The sequence below is a fragment of the Peromyscus californicus genome, unplaced genomic scaffold, assembly GCF_007827085.1.
Source record: "Peromyscus californicus insignis strain IS unplaced genomic scaffold, ASM782708v3 Scaffold_13__1_contigs__length_99412109, whole genome shotgun sequence".
NCBI lineage: Eukaryota > Metazoa > Chordata > Mammalia > Rodentia > Cricetidae > Peromyscus > Peromyscus californicus.
This window is the reverse complement of record NW_026294424.1, coordinates 46,673,203-46,700,163: the sequence shown is the minus strand read 5'-3', so window position 1 is coordinate 46,700,163 and position 26,961 is coordinate 46,673,203. Positions and strand designations below refer to the sequence as shown.

The 26,961-nt window shown below is 42.6% G+C and overlaps 1 protein-coding gene and 1 long non-coding RNA gene across 4 annotated transcripts in view; one reads left to right on the top strand and one right to left on the bottom strand.

The window, feature by feature from the left end:
- Ppargc1a (PPARG coactivator 1 alpha) overlaps nt 1-26,961 on the top strand; it is a 682,761-nt gene that overhangs the window by 191,125 nt on the left and 464,675 nt on the right. The gene's annotated exons all lie outside the window — the stretch shown is intronic.
- On the bottom strand, nt 9,652-17,733 carry LOC128108417 (uncharacterized). Its single transcript, XR_008217464.1, has 3 exons — nt 15,817-17,733; nt 14,644-14,794; nt 9,652-12,435 (listed from the first exon to the last, which is right to left on the bottom strand). It is a non-coding gene; the product is annotated as an uncharacterized LOC128108417 (long non-coding RNA).

Here is a 26,961-nt window from a genome sequence, read left to right as displayed (position 1 = left end):
AATAGAAAATGTATGGAATGTTTGATTTTGCATGATTGCATTTCACATTTGCTGAAGTAAGAGAGGCATCACAGAACACCCACCTTTGATGTTTTGATGGTGTGTTCTAGGCTTTACAGTCTGATTTATGAACTTTGTGGGATAAATCCTTATTAAGCAAATGAACAGAAATGCGTTTGTGTTCACATCACTGAAAACATCCAATTTGTACAACTACGTTTTAAATTTCTATTTATATTATATTTATTGGAATTTCAAAAGAGAAAAAGAGCCTAAAGTCATTCATGGGAAAAAATGATGCGGATTTGTGGCCATTTCTCCCCAGAAGTATGTTTAGTTTGTACTGGGGTTAAATTTGAACTTGCAAGAGTGAGGGTCTGGCTTGTTTTATATTTCTGAATGAAGCAGTTCAAAAATAGGATCATTTCCATAATCCAGAAAAAAAAATGGATGGACTCCTGAGAAGTAATCAACTGGGGGAAAGAATAAATTTTGTTCTTCCAAATTGCTCAAATCTCAGCAACTGCCGCTGTGCTCTAGCATTTGTTAATACAGTAAGATAATTGCATAATTAAATACACTATGGAATTCCAATAATTGGAAACTTTGTTTTCTCATCACAACACACAACTTGCTGATGCTGAAAAGAACATGAAGTATTTTTGGAAGCCACGATCATCCTTTCCCATCATGTCTTCTGCAGTGTTTTGCAGCTCCTTTCACGGTTCTGAGACATGTCCCCTGCAGGTTATTTTTAGTCAGTTGCATTTGGAAAGGTGAAATTAAGCAGGAAACTCCCCAAGTCTGACCTGCCTGCCCAGGCCATTCGGGTTCAGGATCGTTTCTCTGAAAGTCCCCTGGGTGCTATTTAAATCTTTCCACATAGCATGGGTGAAAAGTGACCTGAACATGTGTGCAGTTCAACCTAAGGAGCCCCACTCTATGTAATAATTGTGAGATAGCTTAGTGGAGCCTCTTGGAGGTCAAATCTGGTATGGCTTCTTTGTGCATGACAGTGGAAAAAGGTAACCTTTTCTTTTTGCTTACTCATAAAAGGAGACATTTACTACTCACATCTTGGTGTGGTGCAAGGTCTAATTGAGCTAATATATGGAAGCACTGGACGCATCGTAAGTCTCCAATAGACGATGGCTATTTTAATTAGGCAATCTCGGATGAGGCTTCACATCCATGTGAACTATAGCAAATCCTGGAGTAAAGAAGGAATCAAGAGACTTAAAATTTCACCTATCCAAGGAACATTTGTTGAATCCTTCCTGTACCACCTATCCTCGATGTCAAAGAAATAAAGACAGATAATATCAACTATTGACTTGCAATAGTTCAGTGAAATTGGGAAATAGGTAGAAACATGAGGATGCTGATGCTGATCATGATGGCAATAGTGACAAAAACATCAAGATGGTCCCCATGGCAGAGCAAAGATATTTTCAATGGCAGGAACTGGCTTTCCTCTGTGTCTTTTGTATCTCATAAACATACAGTTCGGCTTCCTACCATTTAATTTGGAATTCAAAGCAGTTTAGGAGCACAGAGTAGGTTCCTGTCACAGGGTGGTTGCTTAGCACCGAGTGGGCTTATTTGAGTAAACGACACCAGTAAAATGGGTTTTAAGCTGTTTTTCTTTATGAGTCAGGAGTGGTGGCCACAGCCAGTTAGTGTTTGTTTGCTGTTGTTGGATCCGAGGGTAAACCCTAGGCAAGGGAGGTGCATAGGTCCCAGACTGTAAAAACGACCCTCGCCCTGAGCATCAGACAAGCGCTTCCTTAGGCTTTGAGACTTCAGTGCTTCCTGTCTCTCACCAAGGCCCACATCTGGTTGAATACACTGACTTCACTCTTGTTCAGGTATCAACGACCTTTACTTGTATAGGTCTGTGAACTTTTCCCCATCAAGTTTTATTTTGAAGAATTTCAAACCTACAGAAGTTAAAAGAAGAGCCCCCAGGGACATTTTTAACCCATATCTACCAACTTGCTTTTCTGCCCTTTTCTGCATATGTAACTTTGAACTTGGTCCTAATTCCCAATGTCTTACATCTTCCCACTGCTTTAGATCTCTCACCCATCTTCTCCATAGTGTTAAATTTACCTTCTAAATTCTGTGTTTCCAACTTGTAAATTTTGGAAAGAAAGTCAATAGGAATATTAAAAAGAACTTTCCTTACAATTTCAACAACACAGTTTAAAACTTACTTCTTAAACCTTATTTTTAGAGAGCATACCAGCATACTAAGAACGTGGTCAATGTAAGATAACTAAAACTTAAAGGTTAGAAGATTTTTCTGGATGCAGTGACATTCTCTTCTACCGAGGAGAATTTTATTTTTTAAAGGCAAATTCCCTTGGCCATGGTTTTCATGAGAGCCTTTCAAAAGTAGGTGGTAGTTTAATTATTAGTACAGAGATCACTGCTTTCCACAGTATGAATATTCACTGTAAACAGTGACTTTCTAGACATACTACAGTGGCTATGCTGGGAACTGGGGGGATAGTCTCAAATGGAAACAGTTACACTCTGGATTTTAGATGACACGGACTAACTGGTACGAACCCCCCCCCCCCCTTTTTTCTGATGGTCTTGACCGTTTGTTAAAAAATAAGGTATCCGTCACAAAGTATGACAAGACATGCCAGACAGCTTTCTCAGTGTTCTCGGTGGAAGCCCTAGGAATGTGGGGAAGGGTGTGAGGCCTGTCCAGGTGGTGCTGATGGGGGCCAGGGAAGAAGGAAGGAGACGAGTGTTAGAAACCCAGGGTCATTCTCATGCCCATCCAACAGCTCTGAGAGGATATGTTTCATTTTGGGCATCTGCCTAACAAACAGTTTGCAAGAAAGGGTGTTAGAGCTATAGAAAAACATTTCAGAAATCATGACATTAGTTGGTAGAAGAAGAAATCGGAGATGTTCACCCGGCCATGTCATTTGGCAGTGGAAACAGAAAGCTGTCAAATTGAAGGGTGGGAGAGGTTGGAAAAAGCATGAAAAACAGACATAAGAACCAGAGCCCCGCTGTATCTGGGAGTGTTAAGCAGGGTCAAAAGCCTGTACATCCCCTAAGGCAGTGGTTCTTAAATTGGAATGATTCCTGCCCCTTAACCCGGAGGTTCTGATTCAGTGGATCTGGGGAGGGGCTTGGGAGTCAAGGTTTTTAACAGTCACCCTGTGCCACTCAGAGGAAGCTTGCCCTGCGGTCATGTTTACATCACAGAACATGACAGCATTTGGTGCTGTTAAAGATGACCAGAGTTGTAAAGAAACTGTTAAGTTCAGTCTAGTGTATTGTAAACCTCTTTTCAAATTCAGGGAAATCTTAGAATGGTTTGCTTCCAAAATGTGTAAAGTGGGAGCAGTTATCCTGAATAATGGAGATGGGTCAAGGGGCAGGCAAACAGAATTATATTATAGTGTAGAGTTACCAAGGCCAGGGGGAGAAGTGGGCATGATTGGGGAGAGCAGGATGCTGCATTCCAGCTGGGCTGTGTAGTGAGCTCTTGACAGAGGGAATTTATGGTAATGTCAATGAAACAGACACAGACTTTGAAGTCAGCCATCCTGGGTTGGAATCCTGACTCTTGTGGTTACAAGTAGTGGGGACTGCTCTTTAAAGCAGGGTTTTTCTCAGAGCGCCAGAATGAAGACTCAAATCGGTGATGTGTTGGGGAGTATTGAGTACAGCACCTGTAGGCTAATAGATTCTCAGTATGTGGCTGCTGGGACGTCTGTGTTTAAGTTTTGTGTTAGTGGTGAATCTGCTGTTGGTTGGCTCTGGCTTTGGTTGAGGCAGGAAAATGGTTCCAACAGATATGCCCAGGAGGAATCATAGTGTAAGCAAACCTTGAGGTAAAGTTTGACAGATGGTCTTATGCCTACTTTAGTGTTTCCCAAAGTACTGTCCATATGGGGGGTCTAGATGGCACAAACCTTCTACCAGTATGAATTAGTTTAATCCAAATGGTGACTATGAAATGGATATTAATTATTTAATAAAACATAAAGCTGAAGTACAGAAAATTTAAGTTGCCCAATACCACAACATTAGTAGGGGCAGAGCAGGGATTTGAACATGTGGCATCTGTTCTTCTAATTGCTTTGCTGTGCTGTTTTAATGATAATGATTCTACCCACACTAAGAAAAGATCACAGCATAGAAAAGGGACACGGTGTTATTGATACTGGGGCCTGCAACAATGGTAAAGTTTTACAAGGAAAACTTTTCTTACAAAGTAACTTGATTTAATGAGCCACAGGAGATGAGGGATGGAGGCAGGCAATCAGATATGATGAAAGTCCTTTGGGTGGTCCCCAGATGAGCTGCCTGGGAAATTCTGGGCCAGTGAATGATAGTGGCAGGGATAGATTGGGGATCCCAGGGGACCTGGTATGTTGTGTCCTCTACCTTGCTGTCATGTGTAACAGCAATAAATTCTCCAACTTTGGAGGCAGAAGGAGTAGGTTCACCCTGGCTGGAAGCTCAGGGAAGGAAGGACTTTGCAGCTTGAGTGAAGCTCACTTCTGTTCCCCATGTGCCACTGGGAAACCACAGAAATCCCCCCATGGCCTGGCCAATCTGTAGATACCTGGGAGACCAGATGTTTTTGATTTTTATCTCCTCTTCTTTCCCCTGGCTCTTCCTTCTTATTTTAACTAATTCTCCATCTTTTTAATTGGAAAAATGTCTAACACCCCCTCTCCGCCCGCCTCCCGCCGCCCCCCCCCCCCCCAACCCCCGTAGCATTTTAATTTACTTCCAAGCTTTCCAGGAAGGCACCCATGTCTACCCTGAGTCTCTCCTTCAGATGTGGTCAGAAGACCCCAAAGCCTGGATAATCTTAAAGCAATCTTTGCTTAGGCTGTTGTATTTGCAGCAGCTTTTCTGTTTTTAACAGCCCGACTGAGGCTAATATTAAAGTGGGCTTTTGTTCCCAGAGCAAATGAGCTCAAACCTTGCAAGCAAGCATCATGGAGCCAATCCCCAGTCAGGGCAAGGAGTGGGGGGCAATTCTGCAGCCCTCCAACCGGAATGGGGGTGCCCTACTTTAGACACTAGTTCTACAGTGCTGTGTCCCTGTGATGTAACACACACACACACACACACACACACACACACACACACACACACACACGCACAACCTAGGCCTCTCCATTTTTGTTCATGTCTTCTGTCTAAGGTTGAGGAAAAGAGTCCTCATCTTTTCCTCGTCTGTTCCACCATCGTGTGTTCTGGTAGGTAATGGATATACATCCATGGTGGACTATTGCCCTTTGGACAATGGGGGATATCAATTATCCAGTATTTCTCAGTTTAAATTATGTTTGAGCAGATATTTATTGAGTGTCTACTATGGTATAAGACATCTTCCCTTGCTGAGGATGTGGAAACTCAGGCTCAGGGAGGTGATAAGATTTATCTTGGGTTGTATACTCTTGGCTCTGTACAATTTGCTTAAGGATAGCTCCATGCTCAGGCTCCATTTTCTGATTTTTTTTCACCACTTTCCGTGTTTTAGGAACACCTGGGGAGTAAGGTTTTCCCCCTCCTAAACTGGGGGTCCCTTAGAACTGACTCCCCAGCATCTCTGTCATCTGCCCACAATTAGGTAGAACATTCCTTTCTGTCCTCATGGCATAAGACATGGAGTGTCATCAGATGCCACTTCCCAGTGTCATCCGAGGCACCAAAGCTTCGGGGACTGCCTGTGAAAATGTCACCAAAGAACCTCTGCCCATGCCCCAAATGCTGCTCCACAGATTAAAACAGTGTCCCGTAACTAGAAAATGGAATTGATTAAACTTGGTTTTAGGTTATTTTTGAACAGTAACGGCATGATTTTTTTTTTCTTTTTGCTTGTCACAGGTAAAAAGGTAAAAAGAAAGTAACAGTGAGACTTGAGAGCTGTTTTTCTCCCCTGTATGTTCATAGTAGTGCTCATAGTAGTTATTTATATCTGGAAGTTTCCATTGGGATTTAGTTCAGGATATAGACTTGGCAGGGTGGCTTCTGCACTCTGTGGTGACATTTGACAGACTGCAGGCAAAGCAGGATGGATTTCTAATATCTAGATGGATGGATCTGGGGGCAAAGTGTTGGGATTGGACTGTATTATGAAATGGATTTATTGATGGGAATCTAAAAGCAGCCCTTTGCTTGTCGATATGCAATCTGTATCAATAACTTTTGATAAATTAGGGCTTCGACCTTTCGCTTTGTTTGTTTTTATCAACTCCACTTGGCAATAACAATAAAAGACTCCAGGTGGTGCATTGTGAACAGCTTATTGCGCTCCTCATGAGCGTGACTGACCCCAGGGCTCAGTGCTATGATCTTGCACATGCTATCTGCACCCAGAAGTGTGGGTTGCTGTGCCTCACTTCCTTCCCAGAATTAGATATTCTCCCATTCAGTTGCATTTCAATATCAGCCCGCTGCATTAACCTTGAGATGCTGTGCCCACGATGTACATAGCATCTTCATTTTCCAGATGAAGAAATTAAGACCCAGTGAGGTCCGATGAGCTGCCCAGGGCCACACAGTAAATCTTGAATACAGCTGGGTTCAAGACAGAGACACCATGGTTCTTGTGCAAGGGCATGAAATTTTCTTCCTCTGTGATCACAGAGAGAAAAAAGTTGTCAAAGGCTTAGGCACAATCTTTTCTCCCCAGGTGTGGTGAGGTGGACATCTTTCTCTCTGAGCCTTTTGGGGAGGAGATCCATGGGTTTTGTGAGAATTAGAGGGTGTCCTTGAGTTTGGGTAGAGAATGCTTCCACAGAGCAAGGTTGAGGATTTTCTTTGTCTCTGTTGGATGCCTGCCTCCAGGGATGGTTCTTACCCTACCCCAGGCATCTTCTGTAGGGGATGGCTCTGTGCTCACCCAGATAGATGTTGGGCAGAATGGGGGAGTTAGGTGAACTTCTCCCTAAAGAACTTACGTTTTAATTGTTGCAAATATTGAATGTCAATCTTTTCCCTCTAGATTCCTCCCAGTAGAAAATGATAGAAGGTGATCAGCCCCTACAACTCCATTCACAGGACCACAGCTACCAACACAACCACAGTGAGCGATTGTACCTGCTAAGGCACCGTACTGTATTCACTTACTCAACTCAACCTGTTAACTACCTGAAATAAGGTCCACAACACTATCATGGGCTGGTGGTCTGTGCCCTTAGTCCAGGCATGATTCCAAGTAGATAGCCGATCTCTTTGATGTAAGTTATGTTACTTGTGTGGCTTGTTAGCATTTTCAAGACTTTTAAATTAAACTGACTTTACTGCCATCATAGTGGTAAGCTGGAATAGAAAATGAAAGGGGTAATTATCTGCTGAAATACAGTGAAGCATTTCATAAAATAGAATACTTGGAAAACTAGTAGAATTTTACCATACTATCTAGTGCAAACTCAAAAAAATGTCCGCTTGAAAATTTCTTTCTATTGTATTTTCACACTCATATTTCTGATTTTCTGTCCTAACATACATGATCTAATGATGTAAATCAAGTGTTGTTCTTATAAGGCCTGCTGGGTTATCATTCTGAGCAAGTATTTTATTTTATTATATTTTTGGTGAGTTGAGGTGACCAAGAGCATTAGCCAAGTAGGTGTCTTCTAGAATAGAAAACTGTTACATTAGGACTTTTTGTTTGTTTTTCACATGCAGTGGGCTCATAAGCATGTTCTTATTCTCACTATAACCTTCATATTGGGGAAGGAAGACTTTCTGCCAAGATCTAAATATGTCTTCACAGGCTTCATGTGCTGGGACCCTGACCCCCAATGGCTAATGGCATTGGAGAAGTGAGACCTTTGGAAGATGGGTCACAAGGACTCTGCCTCCATGAATAAATTAATCAATTTGTGAATTAATAGGTTATCAAAGCAATAGCTTTGTTAATAAAAGCAACTCCTTCCAACATGCTTGCTCTCCTACCACCGAGTCTTGCATCAACCTGGAACTCATCAAAAAGTCCCCACCAGCAAGAAGGCTTTCACAAGACTCAGTTCCTCAGCCATGGACTTCCCACCTTCCAGAACTGTAAGAAAGAATGATTCTTTAATAAGTTATCAAGTCTGTGATATTCAGTTGTAGCAACAGAAAAGGAAGTAAAACCTCCCAAATCCATATTCTCCAAGACTCAGATAGGGTTGGGGACATAGTGCATTGGTAATATGCTGGCTTAGAATGTGTGAGGCCCTGGTTGTGATCACATTCACAGGAAAACAAAACAAAAACAAAAATAAAAGCAAAAAAAAAATTGCCACTACCACCACCACCACCACCAAAACCCTGAAACAAACCAGAATCATCAGCAAGCCAATTTTACCTGAAATATGGTTCCAAGTACATTTCCCTAGCGATCCTGGCCTGACTATGTTGGAATAGCAGCTAGAAGTCTTCGTTAAGCATCTTGCACTTTTGTAACCTCACCTTAACAAACATGGCAGGGTCCTTCTTTCTTTTGAAAACTAACTTGTAAAGTTAGCATATAAAGTAATGGGCGTCAACCACACACACACCAGGTTACTGTGGTCTTAATCATTTTACCTCCCTACTGCCTCCTTCTGTCAGCCTGTGACCATTTTGTAGGTTCCTTTGATCCTCCCAGATAACCCTCCTGCTTTCGTGTCCTGAGTATTTACTAAATATTATTTACTGCTCCCCTTAGGAGCCTTTTCTATTCTCTTATAATTTCCTTTCTATTTTCATGTCCTACATACACATACACATAAATTTAAATGCAGATTTTGCATATGAGAGAAAAATTCAATGTTTCTCTCCCTGAGTCTGGCTTGTTTTGCTTAACATAATGTATCCATTCCCCCCTGCAAATATCATGGTTTTGTTCTTGTTTATGGTAGAAAAAACCCCATTGAGAGTGCGCACCACATTTCTTTATTCCTTCATCTGTTGGTGGACATCTGGGCTATTCCCGTTTCTTGGCTATTATAGCTAGGATATTTATTTCTAACAGATACACATTCTGTGGGCTAACACATTGAGAATCAGTGTCTGAGGCAGAATTGTCCCAAGCAGGTTCCAGTGGAAGAGGAGAGAAGTATGTGTTTCCATACTTTGGAACATGGCTCCATGTGTCACTTGATGGTGGTGGCCTTTAGGCATTAACCAGCTACTTCCACACTCTCAAATGTAGGCTGTCTTATCCTAAACTGAAGTTCACAAATATTCATTGATAATATTCTCCTTTGAGCCTAAGGTCTGCAGGAGAAACAGTGTAATAAAAGCAGACTATACATAGGGAATTATGTCTACCATGTAAGCAGGTCTGTTTTTATCATGGGGATAATGTACTTCATGCAGAGCATACATATTTGATTGGTATCAAATTATAGGAAATCTGTGAGGAAAAAACCCAGTAACAGCAGAAAATGATCACATTTAAGTTATTCATCCAGTAATTTGTATGCCATGCAAACAAGCACCCTTTGAAATCTTTAGTTGTCCTGTCAATTGGAGTAATTATTCACTGAGCCCATTTTCTTTACCTTCATAACAATGTCATTGCTACTGAGCATGTGCCCATGCGAGCATTTGTCTGTGCACAAAGCTTGTGGATGCATAGCCACAAACAAGCCATGAACTTATAATAAAACAACAAATAAGCAACAATTTAATTAAGCACAATTGATGTCAAAGTATCCAAAAAGGAATATGATTACATAATTATATGTAAAACTTTGAGGAAAAGAGGAAAGCTTTTTCATTCTCCATGTTCAATTCCACATTCCTCCAGTGTCCGGCAGCTGTTTTTTTGAGCTGCCAAGCTGGGTCGTGACTTGGGCCAAATCTCTTCAGAGGGAATGGTCTACGCAAGCTGGCAGGCTGTCAAACTGTGTGTGGTCCTCGTACTAGCAAATGAGTAAATCAGAGTTATAAGTTGCAAATGTGTCTCAAATTAACTTCTGCATAGCAGGGAGTGTGCTTGGCATACATTTAAAGTCCAGCTCAGTGACAATCTTCTCTCTCAGCCACTGAATCAAAGGGATGATGGGATATTTAGGCCTGGTGGGTCTTAGAGCTTCCATGGGGCATGAACTCAGTGTACCGCGCTTGAAATGTCACATTCCAAGGGCTCCTGGAATTACCAGGCTCAGTGTCATATCACAGTGGGCTCCGTTCACATGATGCAAGTCCTTGCTTATCTGACCAGGTCTAAAATAAGACACTCTGATGCTTTATTTATGAGCTCTGGGCCACTCAGGCCCATGATGTAAGTAACCTTGGGGTACACAGCATTTGATCACTTCAGTTCCCATTAACTACCTGTTTCTAAATGGGGAAAGGCATTTACCCAGCACATAGTGTTATTCATGAAGACACAAAGCGGCTCCTTGTGCTGTCACTGCGCTGATTTCCATGTAATGTGACTCCGCTGTTGAAGGCTGTGGATTGCCAGTTTCTAATCTTAGTTTTCTCCTCCTCTTCGTTCCTTTTTATTCTCACTTTGTTTTCTTCTCCCTTCTCTCTCTTCCCATCTCTGTCCCTCCCCTTTCTTTTCCATTTCCATTCTTAAAAAAGGACCTTTTCCAGTTTTAGACATTGATGAGCATGCAACTGTATATTAAGAAGGTATTAAAATAGAGAAAATTTAAAATAGAGGAATTCATAACTTGTTGTGAGGAAGCTTGGTTGAAAGAAAGAAGTTATAGACTTCTCTTTCTTTTGTCCATTTGTGTGTGTGATTGTGTGTGTGTGTGTGTGTGTGTGTGTGTGTGTGTGTGTGTATGAGAGAGAGAGAGAGAGAGAGAGAGAGAGTTATGTAGAGACCACGGGACAATCTCAGTTGTCATTCTTGAGTTGCAGTACCCCTTGATGTTTGAGACCATGTCTCATTGGCCTAGAAGTCATTAAAGTAGGCAAAATTGGCCGGCCAGTAAGGTCCAGGAATCTACTGTCTCTATCTCCACAGTGCTGGGATAACAAGCTCAGGGCACCTGGCTTTTACTTGTGTGGGGTTTTGAAGACAAGTTCTTCATTAATTTAGTGATCACCCCAGCCTCTACTGCTTTTGTTTTCAACACAGAAGGTCGTAGTGGGTTACAGGAAACTGATAATGATGAAAATGTCTCATGCAGAGTGTGTTGAGTTACCTGACAGTTTTTCATTGTATGGTGTAGTCAAAAGGTTTCTCCAGTCTCCCCCCCACACACAGTCCCATGAAACGCTTATAAAATAATCACTCAGAGGCTTATATTATATATTATAACTGCTTGGTCATTAGCTCAGGCTTATTACTGAGCAGCTCTTGCACTTAAATTAACCCATGATTCTTATCTATGTTTAGCCATGTGGCATGGTACCTTTTCTCAGTTCTGCCTTATCATCTTGCTTCCTCTGGGTCTGGCTGGCAACTCCTGACTCAGCCTTTTTCTTCCCAGAATTCTCTTCATCTGCTTGCCCTGCCTATACTTCCTGCTTGGCTACTGGCCAATCAGTGTTTTATTTATCAGCCAATCAGAGCAACACATATTCACAGCATACAGAATGACATCCTACAGCAGTATGGGCTTTTTTGTAGATTGAAGGATTTTGGGGAGGGATGAGGCACCCCTGACCTCCATCTACTAGTCTCTACTCATTTGTGAGAACTAAAAATGCCTCCAGACATCCCTCAGTGCCTCTAGGGAGCAAGGTTGTCTCTTGTTGATTTAGTTTGACCATTTACTGGGATTTGCTAAGTGAGAAGTCTCACTGACACAGAGATTGTGCAGTTGTGTTTTTCTGGTTTGGGTATGACAGGAAAACTGGGTTTGAATCCTGGCTCTAGTGCTTTGTGGCTATGCAACTGTGAGAAATACATCTTATCTAAGCCTTTAATTCTCCACTTACCATATAGGCATAATGACACATAATTGCTAAGGTCATTGAAACCCAGTGACAAATAAATGTAATGAAAATAGCACATGAAACACACCTAGAAAATTGATGATCTGGTTATAAGACCCATTGTATGAAATATTAGCCACATGGAGGATGACGGGCAGCACCATGGGCCTTCCGACAGCATGGCTTAGTGCTGGGTTTCTCCCTTCGTCCTTCTACTTCCATCCACATCCATCCTCATGTTCCAGAAACAAAATCATTTTTGCCAAAGTTATGAGACTCACAGAATGGAAAGAGAGATGGCGAGGAACAAGGTTGTTTCCTAGCAGGACCATTCTACTCAGAAGTCCCACAAAGAGTCTTGGCAAGTGTATTTAGTTTCTTGGATGTAAACATATAGAAAGATTGAAAAGACAGTGTAACCACTTAATGTGCAACCACTCTGAGCACAGACTTCACTCACCAGACACCAGGTCCATCTTTTTCTTTTGCTTTAGAGAAGGAGAAGTCACTTTCCTTCTTTGGGGGGTGAGGAATGACAAATATTCAATCTGTTTTCTCAGGAAAGAGCTGAGGAAATAGTAAGAAATGATTCCCTGTGACTCAAGCGATTCTCTGCGCGGCTCTTCAAAGTCAGAGTCCCTTTTGAACTGTATCTAAATCTAAAAATAAGAGCCAGACTAAGGAGGCAGGAGCCAGTCTCAGATGGCTGGTTATGACCGAAGTCTCTGACATCGCCTCCAGTCATGGCTCCTGTGTTCACAGAGCCTCTCAGGATTGCTACCTGCCAACAATTAAGATAACGGTGGCAAAAGTCCCATTCTTCCTACTTATCCCAACATTTTCTCTTCTAACTAAGGGTATTGAAATCTAAGTCATTTCTGCAGCCATCTCTGTCCTCCGCCCTGCTTTCTTGTGGTTGCACCATGGAACATGAGGTTGGGAAGGGAGAAGAGAGACCCTGTTCATTGGTTGAACTCTTTCTGAATGTTTTTGCTGCATCTGCTCTCTCCTTGCATGATTCTGGAGATGGAGAACTCACTGTTTATACCTTAGCCACCAGTCTAGTTGTAAGACACACAGAAATTGTCATGGTGTCTGTGTCTGGCCCAATTGTACTTTAAGAAGCATGTACTAGCAACCCACTCTGTGTTGGGATCCAATATGAATAATACACAGTGTCTGCCTTGACAGAGTATGGTGTAGTCATGGTTGATGTGGTAAAGGTCTGCGAAATCATTCAGTTATTCATTCCACACACATTCATGAGATACTCTGAGGAACCAGGGGCCTTGCTAGGTCCTGGGCATCCAGTGGCACAAGAAAGGTATCTTGCTTCTGTGCAGGTCACAGTCTAGTGGAAGAGAAAGACTGTCAGAAGCTGTCTGTGATAAGTGAGAGAAAGGGGGTTGTTCTGAGAGCAGATAACCGTGGATTCTGACTTTGGGCAAAGGAAAGTGGAGACAGGGAAAGGATGTGCAGGATGTGTGGGCATTAAAGAGATTGGAGAGAGGTCACGATCCTAGCTGGAGGGTTAGTATGGTAACAGGAGCAAGCATGAGGACATGGAGTGTCCCCTGTGAGAAAGCCAGCTGAGCACCGGAGCACTTCAGGGAGCTATAGGTTATTTTTGTTTTGTTTCATGTTTTTGTTTTCCATGAACATAAAGTCTGTGAAGGGATGGAAGAACTGTGAAGGGTGTGAGAATCTCTGAATTAGTCATGGCTATGTGGATGGAGAGGGCACTGAGATAAACACCCAAGAGTGCCAAGGCTGACAGAGCAGACTCTGCTAATGACGTCATAGCAGGCTTTCTGGAGATGATGCCATGGGAATCCTTGAAGAAGAGAAAGAGAAGAATGAGCAGTGTCCTCCAAGCTAGCTGTGAGGGACAGTTCTGAGAGGGCAACAGCAGCTACAGTAGCAGGCAGGCATAGAGGCTGCAGAATCTTCTAGAACACACCTAGTTATTTTTCCTAGGCTGGACCTCAGGACCAAGGGCAGAATTGAGCATCAGCACACATGGCTGCAGGTTGGGCATCATGAGGCTTGGTGGGCAGATGTCCAGAGATGAGGCTTTGTAGAGGTCCTCTGCAAGAGAACAAGGTCCTCGGCTGATGACTTAGAACTGCCACTAGGCTACTGTGTGGATCTATCAGGACATCCAGTGCCAAGGAGAAGGGAGCCAACAGGAGTTAGAGTTGGGGGTCTTACTCGCTGCAGACACATAGACAGTTGCTTCTCTACAGCTTGGCACATGCTGGGTTATGCTAAGTTGTTATGTTGTACAAAATGCAATTTGGAAACAAACTGTACAAGGATAGAAAATGTTGCAAAGTTGTAACACTTAACACAGACAACAGAGGATTTTCCTTATTTTTCATCTGATCTTTAGAATAGTATATGCACCTGTTTATTTTCTCTGTTAGAAGCGGGATATTAACTACATGATCCTGTTTTGTCCTTCCCTCAAACATCTCAATATTTGCAGTTACACAGACATGACATCTGGATTTGGGACTGAAGTTCTTTTTCTAGATGTTTGGTGTCTGATTGGCAAAACTCAGGAATCTTTGAGAATAGCTACCTAATAAAACTGGATGTTTAACAGGGCCTGGGTCTCAGATGCGTTAAAGGGGCTTAAGGAAGTAGAAGCTACACACACACACACACACACACACACACACACACACACACACACATACCCCCCACACACGGTATGATAAAATAACTTCATAAATTGTGGGTTCAAGATAATTGAGAAATTTTCTGACTCACCAAAAAGGATTGTAAAATAGTTGATTTGAGCTTCCAAGGACTGTTTTTTTCTAGATGAATATTTGAATCGGACTGGCTGTGGTGAGGTGGGTAGAGTAGTTACGCCTGTGGAGGGGGTTCCAGCTGCATTGCAGTTGATTGTTTCTCTAGGCTGACAGACAAAAAAGAGCCAGAGATCTTGTTGCTTGAGTCTGTCTTTTTGCCCTAGACAGCATCTTGTGGTTGTTATACAGAAAATATATTTTAGGCTTTTTGATGTGTTCATTGTGATATTTTGTGAAAGAATGGTCCACAAGGGGCTTGGGCAACCATTTAAACACAGGGATTTTACACAGATTACAGGAAAGTCCATCCATGTTACAAACTCCAGGGCAGAAGGAAAATAAATAAAGGATCCTTTGTCCATGTTCAACTGATGGACACTGCCCTGGACATTCCTCAAATGGAAGTTCTGTGTCTGTACCCCTTGTCGTCCCTCAGCAGGGGTTCCCCTGATTTTCTCAGATGTCTTCATGTTTGGATGTGAGAAGGATGGGACTCTTAAATGCCATAAGCCCACCCCAAGGTTCTACAAGGCTGCTCACGTGGATGGTGAAGTCCCTTGTGCTCCCTTCTTTGTGTCCTTCCTGGGGACTGAGGTTCGCCAAAAAGCCCTTCACTCCTTCCATACCCAGCAGAGCTGCCCCAAGGCTGAGCATGCATCTCATAGCTGCATCCCTCTGCCGGCACCGCCTCCCTTTGAACTACTGTCAAGGCAAAATTGCTTTATTTCCTAATTCTGATGATATTAGCAAATACATGTAATGGGAAATAAAATTAATCAGTTTGTGCTTGTGAAATTGCCTCCTGTTTACCTCAGCCTTGTAGCGATTTCCCCCCTCCTACAGGGGTTATTTTAATTAACAGCGTGAATTTTTGGTAGTTTAATTTATTTTATGATTGTGTAAAAATACTCCTTGTAAGGGTTTATATATAACTAGCCAGCTAATTAGCAGTAATATTTTAACAACAGCTGTAGAAGCAGGGAGTCCCATGAAACATAGCTTCTCCCTTCAGACCGCCACGATATTTATTGGTGCCTTTTCTTATCAGGCCTGGCTGAAGGCAACAGAGGAGGGTAGTGTGCGCATCAGATAATTAAAAGAGAAGTAAGCATTCTAGTTTTCCTCCCACCTGACACACAGCTTCCGAAGGACCCTGTGTCTCCAGGCTTCTGATTTAGGAGTCCGTCTTCTTTCTTCTTCTTCCAAGTCTGTTATGTATTCCTTCTGGGACTCTCTATAAGATACACCTTTCCGGAAAACTATAAGGAGTCTTTTAAAGGCACTAACTTGGACTAATAAGAGTCGCCAATATTTATTCTACACTTTGCGCTTATGCAAAGCACGTTAACATGTAGTGTGTGTGTGTGTGTGTGTGTGTGTGTGTGTGTGTGTGTGTGTGTGTGTCGGGGTTTGCCTTACGTTCATTTAACATGCTTGATTATAACTGGGAGATAGCTCAGGTACGTGTGGGGAAGAGATGGGGGTGAACAGAGGAATAGAAATAAGACACACAGAAAATAAGAGGAGGAAGGAAGCGGGGAGCAAGGCACACAGAATAGGGGGAGACGCACAGAGAACTCACTCTGCTGCTTACGGACCCCGGCAGCTTGCTCTCTTCCAATTGTGCACATTCTCTCTTGATCACACACTTACATTTTGCCACTTTGGAGTTCAAGAGAGAAGGTTTCCCAGGGCTTCTTCCAGTGAGAATGTGGAAAAGGTGCCCCTCTTCACCCCCATGCTTTTTGAAGGCAAGTCAGCTATCTGCTGTGGAGCTCAGTGTGAATTCTGCCCACACAGGATTCTCTCCTAACATGTGTAGGTTTAGATTCTAATTCCTGAAGAAGTCTACCAACTCTCAATAATTAGGGAGGGTATACAGCCTTGGTTGTGTCTGCTGACCTTAACCTTATTTTATCGATAAAATGAGATAAGGGCTAGACATGCTAAGTGGCTGCATAATAGCACACTAAAGTCAGTGGTGAGGAGGTGACTGGAGCTGCACCCCACCCATAGACGTCTGCAGCTTCTTTTCTTAGCACATGTTCGTGGAGCTTCTCGTTATTTTCCAGGAGAGACCGGATCTTTTTTTTTCCCCACTGTATACTCACATTGCTTCAGTCTGCATGTTGCATGGTCTCAGTTTTCTTTTGGTAAATCATTTGCATGTATCCTCAGCCCTCCAACTGGGGACAGCTTGGTCTCAGATGCTCAATTTGGAATTATTGAGTGCATAAAAAAAATCATAGTAAACTGAACCTGAGTTTCCAATGCAAACAGTTTATTTTTTTATAGCAAGGCATGTAAAATTCCTGATTAATAGGTTGGTATTCAACTTATCAGATTAATGGTTATGGCAAAAATACTGCACATGCTGTGGTGTTATATAGTGCCTAAAACACAGAAAATGGCTCAGATGTTAACATTATCCCTCCAACTTTAATAACATATCTATAGAAAATACTGCATAACATTTCCCACAGAGTACTTCAACTTAAAAATGTAGTGGGTAGCCATTCCAGCTTTGATCTGGAAGTTCCAACCCCCATTGAGGCTTTGGTAACTGTCACACCTATAAGGCAGGGCCAAGGGAGGACCCTGAAGACCCCAGATCCAGATGTGCCGGCTCTCTTGGATCCTGGAGCCTGGATGCTGGAGGTAGACCGAGCAGAGTTCTCCAGAGAACACCGCAGGACTGCGCCACACCTTTCCCAGACCCTGTAAACTATCCCTTCACTTGTAAGTTACCCCACAAAATAAACCTCCTTTTTAACTACGTGGAGTGGCCTTAATAATTTCACCAATATAAAAACAATACAATAGAAGAGGATGTGGCTCAGTCAGTAAAGTGTTTGCCATATAAATGAGGATTTAAATTTGGATCACCAGCACCCAAATACCTCAGCACTCACCTGTAATCCTAGAGTTGGGGGCATGTAGACAAGAGGATGGCTGGGACCTGATGACTGCCAGCCAAGGTGGATCCATGAGTTCCAGGTTCAGTGAGAGACCTTTCCTCAAAAAATGAAGGAGAGAAGACACTCGATGGTTAGTCTTTGGTCTTCACACACATATTCAGGTACTCTCACACACATATGCACAGGCAGCTCTTTACACACACACACACACACACACACACACACACACACACACACACACACACACACCACAGACGTACAAATGCAGTGAATCAAATCACATACACCCACATAGGAATTCATGTCCATGTGTACATACACACACTCAGATAGTGTTACCTTGATGTGATTACACAGAGACAAAATGTCCAGTTGGGAGTTAGGTAGAAGCTTCCCAATAAGTGGGCACCTACTTGTACAATGGGCACTCCAGTGACCCAAAAATGGCTATACCTCTTCTACATTTCACACATATAAGCACCAAAGCATGGCTGTGATCGGGTCATCTCTCTACTTGTTGATATGCACCCAAGACATTTACAGCCCATGTGAGTGCCTGACAGAATTGGCCTCCAGTGTATGCTGGATGCAAAGCTATGTGATTTCATTTGGCCCTTATGATAACCTGCATGAGGGGGTGCTGTTGTTATCTCTATTTGGCAAGTGAGGGGCTGTAAGAGAAGTTAATGCCCCTGATGAAAGGTTCTGAGCTGATCAATGACAGAGCCAGCATCAAAAATCTCCAAAATCTATACTTGATTCATTGTGAAAACAGGCAGTGGAGTTCCTAGAGATGTCTATATGTATGTAGTTAGGAAATAGCTGAGCATAGAGTAGCTCTCAGTTGTATGGAGAGGCTGGCAGTCTATTCAGAGGAAGGAGATGAGGCTCTGTTATTTGTCTGACGTGGGACTCTAACCTTGACTCTTCCACTTACTATTACTAAGGACTGTGACATTTCTTTCACAATCTAACCTGTGTGTCCGTTTCCTCACCTGTTAAGCGGAAGCAACACTAGCACTTACCTTATCATGTTGTCCTAAGGATTATGGGAGATGCTGCCATTGATTGAGGCCTGGACACATCCTCACGACATGACAATAGTTTCTTAAAGTGGACTGGCATCTTTTGCAGTGTCTTGTACCTAATATAACTCCCCCTAGTATTTTTTAAAAGTATTTCCATCTCTGTTGATGAAGGCAAATAGTGTGAAGTGGAAAGAAGGGCGATAGGAAGGATTCTAAGAGCATCTTTGAGGGATGGGTGGGATGTAGGAGTGGCTGTCTTGTGACGGACAGCTCAGTTGTCCATGATGGGTATTGAGCTCCACTTAACTGCAATTTTAGGTGAGCACTCAGCTACAAGCAACTCATATCTGTAGATCAGTTTTCCCCAAATGCCATCTCAATGAGTGGACCTTGAATGAGGATCAGAAACTTGGCTGGGCAGAAAGGACCATAGAAAAATATAAGAAATGAAGTAGACCTTGGTAACTAAAGGACCTGAGTTACAACCTCCGTCTCAATTCATTTTACTCCCTTTCCCCATTAAGCAGCACAATTATTATGAAAAGCAGATAGAGGAAGTGACATTTCTTTAACAATCTTGAAAAAAAAATACAAAGCTGGGATCACTTTTGATGGGGAAACAATAAAATAATTCTCAGGGTCTCAATGCAAGAAAACAATAATTATATTTTGTATTTTAGTAGAATAATAGGTTCCCAGCTAAATGCATAAATCTAATAAAATACAATACAAAGACAAGATAGACTTCATGAATTGGAAATGGGGTACATTGAAATGTTTTTGGCATCTGCCACCCAGGTCACCAGCAAGATCTCTGATTTCCTGATTAGCATGTGCATGCCTCTTGAATTCAGCTCCACCGAGGGGCCAAAGCCTATTTCTAGTGCTTGTGGCAGTTTTTCACTGGCATCGAAATTTCTAACAGGCCCACTCTGTCGTGTCAAACCCTTTTGCCATTTAAAAGCACTGAGAGCAGGGGGACCGATTTTTGTGACTTTTAAAGGGACTTGAACATACAATTAGCTGAACAGGCCCTGAAAATGGTGAGTCATCTTGGGCCTATTGAAGTGTCTCTTAGGCACTGGTTGTCACTTGCACACATTTAAAGAACACTGTGTTTGCAAATGGAGCAGGAAAGGTGAGTGCATATGTATAAGGGCTACACCCAAGGGCAAACAAAGCTGCCACTTGGACCTGAGTGTCCGCTTTAGACTGTAGAGTCTCTTTGGCAGGACAAGGCACAGGTGTCAATAGTGGTCAATGTTCCCAGGGCCAATGAAGTGGAGATTGAAGAGATGGGGGTCTCATTTTTCTTCATGGGATCTTAGCCCATGCAGAGGCCTCTCAGAATAGAGCAGATTTGCCATTGACCCCCCCCCCCCACAACATTTCCATGTATAACTTGAGGTACCACATTCTTTATAAAATAAGAAGAGGAGCTGTTGCTTATGGAGTTGACTTCATCTAGGGTTCCATCACATGATTACCTCAATGCCATGTCCCCAATGGGATTCATGAAGAAGCCACAAGGAATGCCTTCTGCCTTTAGAGAGATCTTTCTCATACCACCTCATGACCGATGTATCACTGGATGTGTACAATTTATGGTACAGTCCAAGAATCTAGAACTCTGGATATAGAGTCTTCAAGCATGTGGCAAACTTTTCAAAAACTGTTGGCTTACCGGTAGTAAGAAGCAGCGGGTGTGCCCCATGATTCTCCTACTTCTGCAGCTCACTACAAGGAGTTCATCCCTTAGACTCACAAGAGATATTTGGCCATTGATAGTAATCTACCTGCTAGTGCTGGGAGTTTGCTATATCTAATATGTGTTGTCACAGAATGAGAGGAAACACAGCTCTAAGAACACTGCGTGTTCCCATTGAGTCTCCCACCTCTATGGCTCTTTGCTCTCCTTTGGGACTTGGGAAAAGTAGTACAAATTGAGCTGACTCACCTGCTTGGATCACTTCCTTATCAACCTCTCTCTCCCCTCCATGAGTTTACCTTGCCTTTGCCCCCCCCCCCCAGCCCCCGTCTCATTTAATTAGATATAAGCCTACCTCAAAGTCAATTCATTCTGTTTCTTAACATTAACCACAGTTTCTCTTTTGGCCAACTCCTTGCCTTTCCCTGTGATTGAGGCAGTAGAGGCTGATAATTCATTTTGTTCCGCCATTATTGATTTGGTGGCTCTGATCCAAAATTTGAAAATTTCTCTCTAGGTTGTTCTTGCCCTTGTTTTTTTTTTTCCCACAAAGACACTGCATAAAATGAAGGGTGTGGGGTCAGAAATAACACCAGGGCTCTTTTGGGTAAGAGGGTCCACTTTCCTTTGTGAGAGAGGCTTATTGTTAATTACAGAGAGTTCCAAGGGCGTCACACTTCTCAGGCCTTGCCTGGGGGGAAAAAAAAATCCTCCTTACAAATGCTTTCTGAACTGAGAATGGATTTGAAAGACCATTGTCTGCCCAGGCTCAGAAATTATTCCCTCATAAAGGCCTTGTGTAAAGGTTTGCAAGATACCTTTATGTGGAAGATAAACTATATTAAGGGCCCAAGAGCTCCTGCTTACCACATTTTTACTGAAGCCTTCCTTTCTTGATTCTTATAAATGTCAGTTCCTTAAAGTCACTGTCTCCCTTGGATTAAGGATTCTGACTCCCGAAGGAGAGGCTTCTCCTTAATTCTAGGTGACTTGGTGGCTATTAAGTGACCAGCAAAGGTTTTTCCTGATGGATCATTACTAAAATGAGATTGGTATTGGTCTCTTTCTTTCTGTCTTAAAAAGTCTCCCTAAAAAGAACCTTTGGGAAACTCCAGGAACCAAGGATTTGCGCTGTTGCTTCTTGTAGAGACGAAGATGTCACCCCTGACCCCTCCACAATGGCGATGTTTTGTTTTCATGGTACAAACAGTTTTCAGAAGTGACTGTCTGTAAAGAAAACAGTTGGACCGGAGTTGTAACTCATTTGGAGGAGTGCTTGCCTACCATCCACAAAGCTCTCAGTTGGATCCCCAACACAGCAGAAACCAGATGTGATGCCACATACCTATAATCCCAGCCCTCTAGAGGAGGCAGGAAGAACAGATATTCAAGGTCAACCTTGGAAACAGAGAGTTTGAGGGCACCTTGAGATACACGAGACCCTGTCTCAAAAACAAAACTAAGTAACAACAACCACAAAAAGTGAACATTATTATTATTTTTTGGTTTGTTTAATTTTTTTCCCCAATTAGCATGGCAAGCTGAGCATATGACCATGAAGGCATTTCAGCGGGTAGTATGAAGGGACAAACGGAAGGAATACAATGCATTGTTTCTCCCAACGTCCCTTCTTTTATGTGAGATGAAGTCTTGGAATTGGCACACAATGGTGGCAATGTATCTGTAAGCTGCTTTCTTTTCTCCTCCATTTTTTTTTTTTAAATGATAAAGCTAGAGTCTGTGGTACTGTCATGTATTTTTAGAAGGCTGATAGTAGATGCCTTCCAGAGACATCATTTAGGTGCAGTTGCGTTCTTCTCTCTTCCTCCCCAACTAATTTAACACCATTGGGCTTTATAAATACTGAACATGGAATCTGAGCTGATCATTGGCCTAGAGGTCCACTCAGCCTTGACCTCATGCCTGTAATGAACTCAGTTTCTAATACCAGAGAGTACCAGAACTGAAAAGTGCTATTCTTGAAGTCACACAGGAAATCCAAAGGCACAGCCATCTCCTGAGGACTTTTAGCACAGTCCCTCTTGGCCAGTGAGGAACATTAGAAACAGGGAATGCCAAGATGTTGATGAGCTCCACTTACTGGCAGCTCTCAGAGGGTCCAGCCAAACTTGGGGTAAACTAACTGCTTTAACATTCTGGTTCCATGCAGCGGAATCTACCCATCTTGCTTTAATTTCCATAGGCCCTCTAGATTGTTAATTACAAAGAGGCTAATTATGTAGTGTAAGCTTTCCCACTCTGGATGCTCACAGCATGCCTCTCCTTCTCACTCTCTGGTAAGTATTGTATTGTTTTTCCCCAACCCTGTCAGACTAAGATTTAAATCCTTAACCTGACATTCATTGTGTTCCTGTATCAGCTTTTCCTGTCTTTCTGAATTACGTGCCCAATAAAGTTCTCATTTCTGTCATAGGTCAGGACTTGGTCTTTTATAAATTCTTAGGCTGTGGCCATTTAAATTCTGTTTTTGATTTTATCCTGCCTCGTCAAATTATTTGCCTTGTAAGCGCTCTTACTTTTTGGCCTTTAGCCCTACCTTCTTAGGCTATTAATTTTTTTTTTTAAACCTACATGACCATTGATGCACATTTATAGAAAATCTCATTGACTATGAGGTAGACCCATTCTGGAATTGTTCAGAAGATCTTCCAGTGTGTGTGTGTGTGTGTGTGTGTGTGTGTGTGTGTGTGTGTGTGTGTGTGTGTGTGTGTGTGTGTATGTGTATGTATGTGTGTGTGTGTGTGTGTGTGTGTGTGTGTGTATATGCATGCATACGTGCACATTTTGTATGCATCTCCTCAGCTTTAGTCAATGAAGGAATCTTCAACTAGCAGAGTCTTCATGATCTATGCACTATTTTAATGCTTGGTTGTCACTCTGATGGAGTACTGTTTTAGTTTTCATTAAGTCCAGCTGAGAGAGGAGGAGAAGAAAAGAAAGAAATAGAGACACATTTTTTTCCTAGTAGTGTTGGGGATCAAATTCAGGGCCTTGATAATATTAGGCAAGTGTTACACCAGCCCTTTTGACTGCTTTTTTATTTTAAAATGAGACAAGGTCTCTCATTAAGTTGCCAAGGCTGGGCATGAAATCAGTCTATAGCCTAGGCTCTTTCTGAACTCACGATCCTCCTGCCTTAGTCACCTGAGCAGCTGGGTTTATAGGCCTTTGCTCCAGACCCAGCAGAGAGGCACAACTCTTTAATATCGTGTCTATTTTGAAAGGCTTACAATATACAAACAATCCAAAATATCACATTTGCTTGTTTTTTGGTGATTCATTAAGATTTTTTTCTCTTGGTTTTCAGTTGGAGAAGAAATTCTTAAATTTCATTGCATTTGCCTATACCCCTGAGTGCGATGTTCTGAGTTGAGACACATTGATTTTGCATTTTTATTAGAAGAAAGAGGCCCACAGCACTGGGGGAAAAGCAGGTGATGCTGAGCCTCTATGGTCAGAGCTTTGGTGCAACCTTGGGCATCTTTCCTGGGTGTTCTAGTGGCTACTAGACATTCAGAATAAACTCTTTCCACCCTAGGATCTCCTTCACTTTGTGTCCCATCCCACCTACCTATGTTTGACCCCCATTTGAAGGATTTATTTTCTGTCAGCTAAGTCAGTAAATGTATCTGTGCAAATCTCTTAGAAGTTGCTGATCTGAAAAATATTTGCATTTTAACAGGCTCTTTTTCCCCCTTCTCTGTTTATTTTTTTGAGACAGGGCTTTTATCTAGCTCAGACTAGACTCAAATTCAAAGTATGGCTGAGGGTGGACTTGAACTTTGGCTCCTGCTGCCTCAGCCTACCAAGAGCTATGATTATGGCAGGCATCACTACACCCAGCTTTTAACAGACTCTTTCTATAGTCAATGCTCTGAGTGAAAAAGATAGTGCCTATTGTAAGTATTTTATTTGATTCTGTAAATGTCCCCTGATCAGGCTGGGCTGACAGCCAGCTTCCTTGTACCAGCATAAGAAACTAGACCAATTCTACCAAGACAATAATGGCATGTCTTAGCAATTTAAAAAAAATCTGTTTATGTATTATGTATATATCTATTTCTTGGTGGGTAGCTTATTGATCCTAGCAGCTGTTGAATTTTTATATGCCATTTATGATTGTTCATGTGATATAGTGAAAGAGTCAAGGCAAATTTGATCAGTGTTTCTTTAAAAGGTCAAGTACTTCTGTACAGTGTTAGTCTGAAGACATTCCAGGATGTTCCCTGCTAGTCCTGAGGGAGTTGGGTAGGTATATGTGACTAATAGAGTCGCAGATGGGAGGCTGGCATTATGGCGAGAGAGGTGCTTACGCAGTCCAGGTTCTGTATTGAGAGTGAGACAGAGCTGAGATCTCTTGGAGAGGGGACAATCCAATTCCATGGGGTCACTTCACCCATGCAGATTACGGCATGATTCTCTTTCAGGATATTTCCCCATCCTCTCCCCCTCTCTCAGCAACAGTGTCTGATAATGATAGCAGTTGGTCAGCTACAGCCTAATTCAGTCATGTCACCAGCTGAACTGCCTGGCAATTTCATTGTCACACCGAAAGACAGATTGAGACATATTTCAAAAAAGTGTTTCATGGTGACCTGAAAGGTTATACATTTGAAGACGGCTGCAGAAAAGTAGACAGTGTATATACCATTTTGTGTGAATTTGAAAAGATTTTTTTTCATAAGTTGAAGGGAAAAACAGGGGGAAAAACAAAAGACCAGATGCAGGGCTATTTTCTTTGCTAGGATATTTGCCACTTTTTTTTCCTTCTGGAAAAATAAATAGGTTACCATCTAGGTCTTCGTGTTTCTCTCCATCAACTTGATTGTGTGTCTTGTCAGCCACATTCTGGTAGGATGACATTTGACAACGAGAGGACTGGATTCTGAGTTGGCAGAAGAGAGGGCAAAAACCATGTCCCAACTACCCGAATAAAGGTGTCCCCCTCATCCATTCCTTTTATGAGGGGATGTTTCTTCTAATTGATCTCTTCCTCAAACTGCAGCTGCGTGAGACTGCAATCTCCACTCCTGCTGAGACATTGTTTTCCAGGTAAAATTCCCACACATGAGCTGCCTCCCAAGATGCCCTTCCTTTGGGCTGGCCTAGGCCAGGTTTCATGGCAAATCCATGCTGAGCACCATTATGAGAGAAATCAAACCACCAAAGCAGTGAATTGGGAATACTGAGTATTTACTGTAGGCTGTGAATGGTCTGGGATTTTGGTGGAATTTATAGGTCAAGATCCTAGATATATGGTGCTCAGGGAAATGAAGCAGCTGCCTGGAGTCAAAGGTCAAGTCAAAGACTACACCTATCCACAGGCTTTAAAGCCAGTGGCAATTGCTTCCCATGCAGTGTTTTTCAGTCTCACATTAGCTGAGTAGGATGTAGCTGTCCAGAGCATCCCTGGAGGCACAATGGATAGGCAAGGGACTGGATCAGAAAGGAAGCCAATCTTAAGCTTATGGATACTTACCTTCCCCTCAGAAACACGATGGAGCCCCTTTACCTACCATTTTATGTGACTCATGCTGTTTTCTCTCTGTTCCTCTTTTATTCGTGATGAGACTTGTAGATTATAATGATCTCATCCCTTGTCAAAAAATTCTATTAAAAATACCTTTTATGATCTGTCTGATTCTCTGCCCATATCCAGAGATAAAGACCTCTGACAAAAATCTTTTCCCCTTGAAATTAGCACAGCCAGCTAACTTGACCATTTCGGTTGGAAGTTCCCAGTCCAGTCTCACCCTGCTCTGCTTGCTTCAGGATGAAGGGACAGAGGCCTTCTTCCCCTGTGCTTCCTCCACGCTGACCTACCCTAACTTCTGCTTGGAGTCCTTGTCCCTCCTCACAATACTCTGAGGCTTTGTTCCCTCGAGCCTTCTGTCAGGAGCTTTCCTTGCTGTTGTAGTAATCCTAGTTTAAGTTCAAGGCCAAATCCTGGGTCAAAAAAGGCACTATAGTGAGCGGCTGTAAGCTTCCAGAGGGGTTAAGTAGACTCTACTGCCTCCACCAGCAACCAGCTAGAGACTTAGGGACATGAGCACGCCTCCTGTTCTTACCTTCCTTTGGTCTGAAATGAAGCAGTCCATGTAAGATGGGAGCTAGTTCTTGCTGAACGTGGCTGCAGACTGTCCTAGCCTCACCTCCCTTAGAAAGAAGAGGCATTTATTCTTTCGTCTCTATCTCACTGTGTTATTATAAAAAGAAGGGCTTGTTTATACACTTTGAGTCATAGAAGAATGACAGAAGATGATAAAATTGGGACTTGTTGCTGAGGGCAGAGCTGCAATCCAAAGGGCTGCAGTGGTACTGACACCAATATGTCTAGCTTAAGAGATGTAAATTACACTTCATCTGAAAGCAGGTTAGAACCGCAGTGGAGAAAGATAGGATGGGGAGCTGGGCTGTCGGAGTCATGAGTTTTGATGTTGGGGCTGGGGCTTTGGGATACCAGTCTGCATTGGCAGAGGTGCGACTGGCTACCATGTTGTCCCTTTTTGAGATGAGGAGTCAAAGGCTTGCTTTGAGATGCGTCAAGGTGTGTCACTTAAAGAACATATTAAAATCACCCGGAGAATTTCTAAAATGTG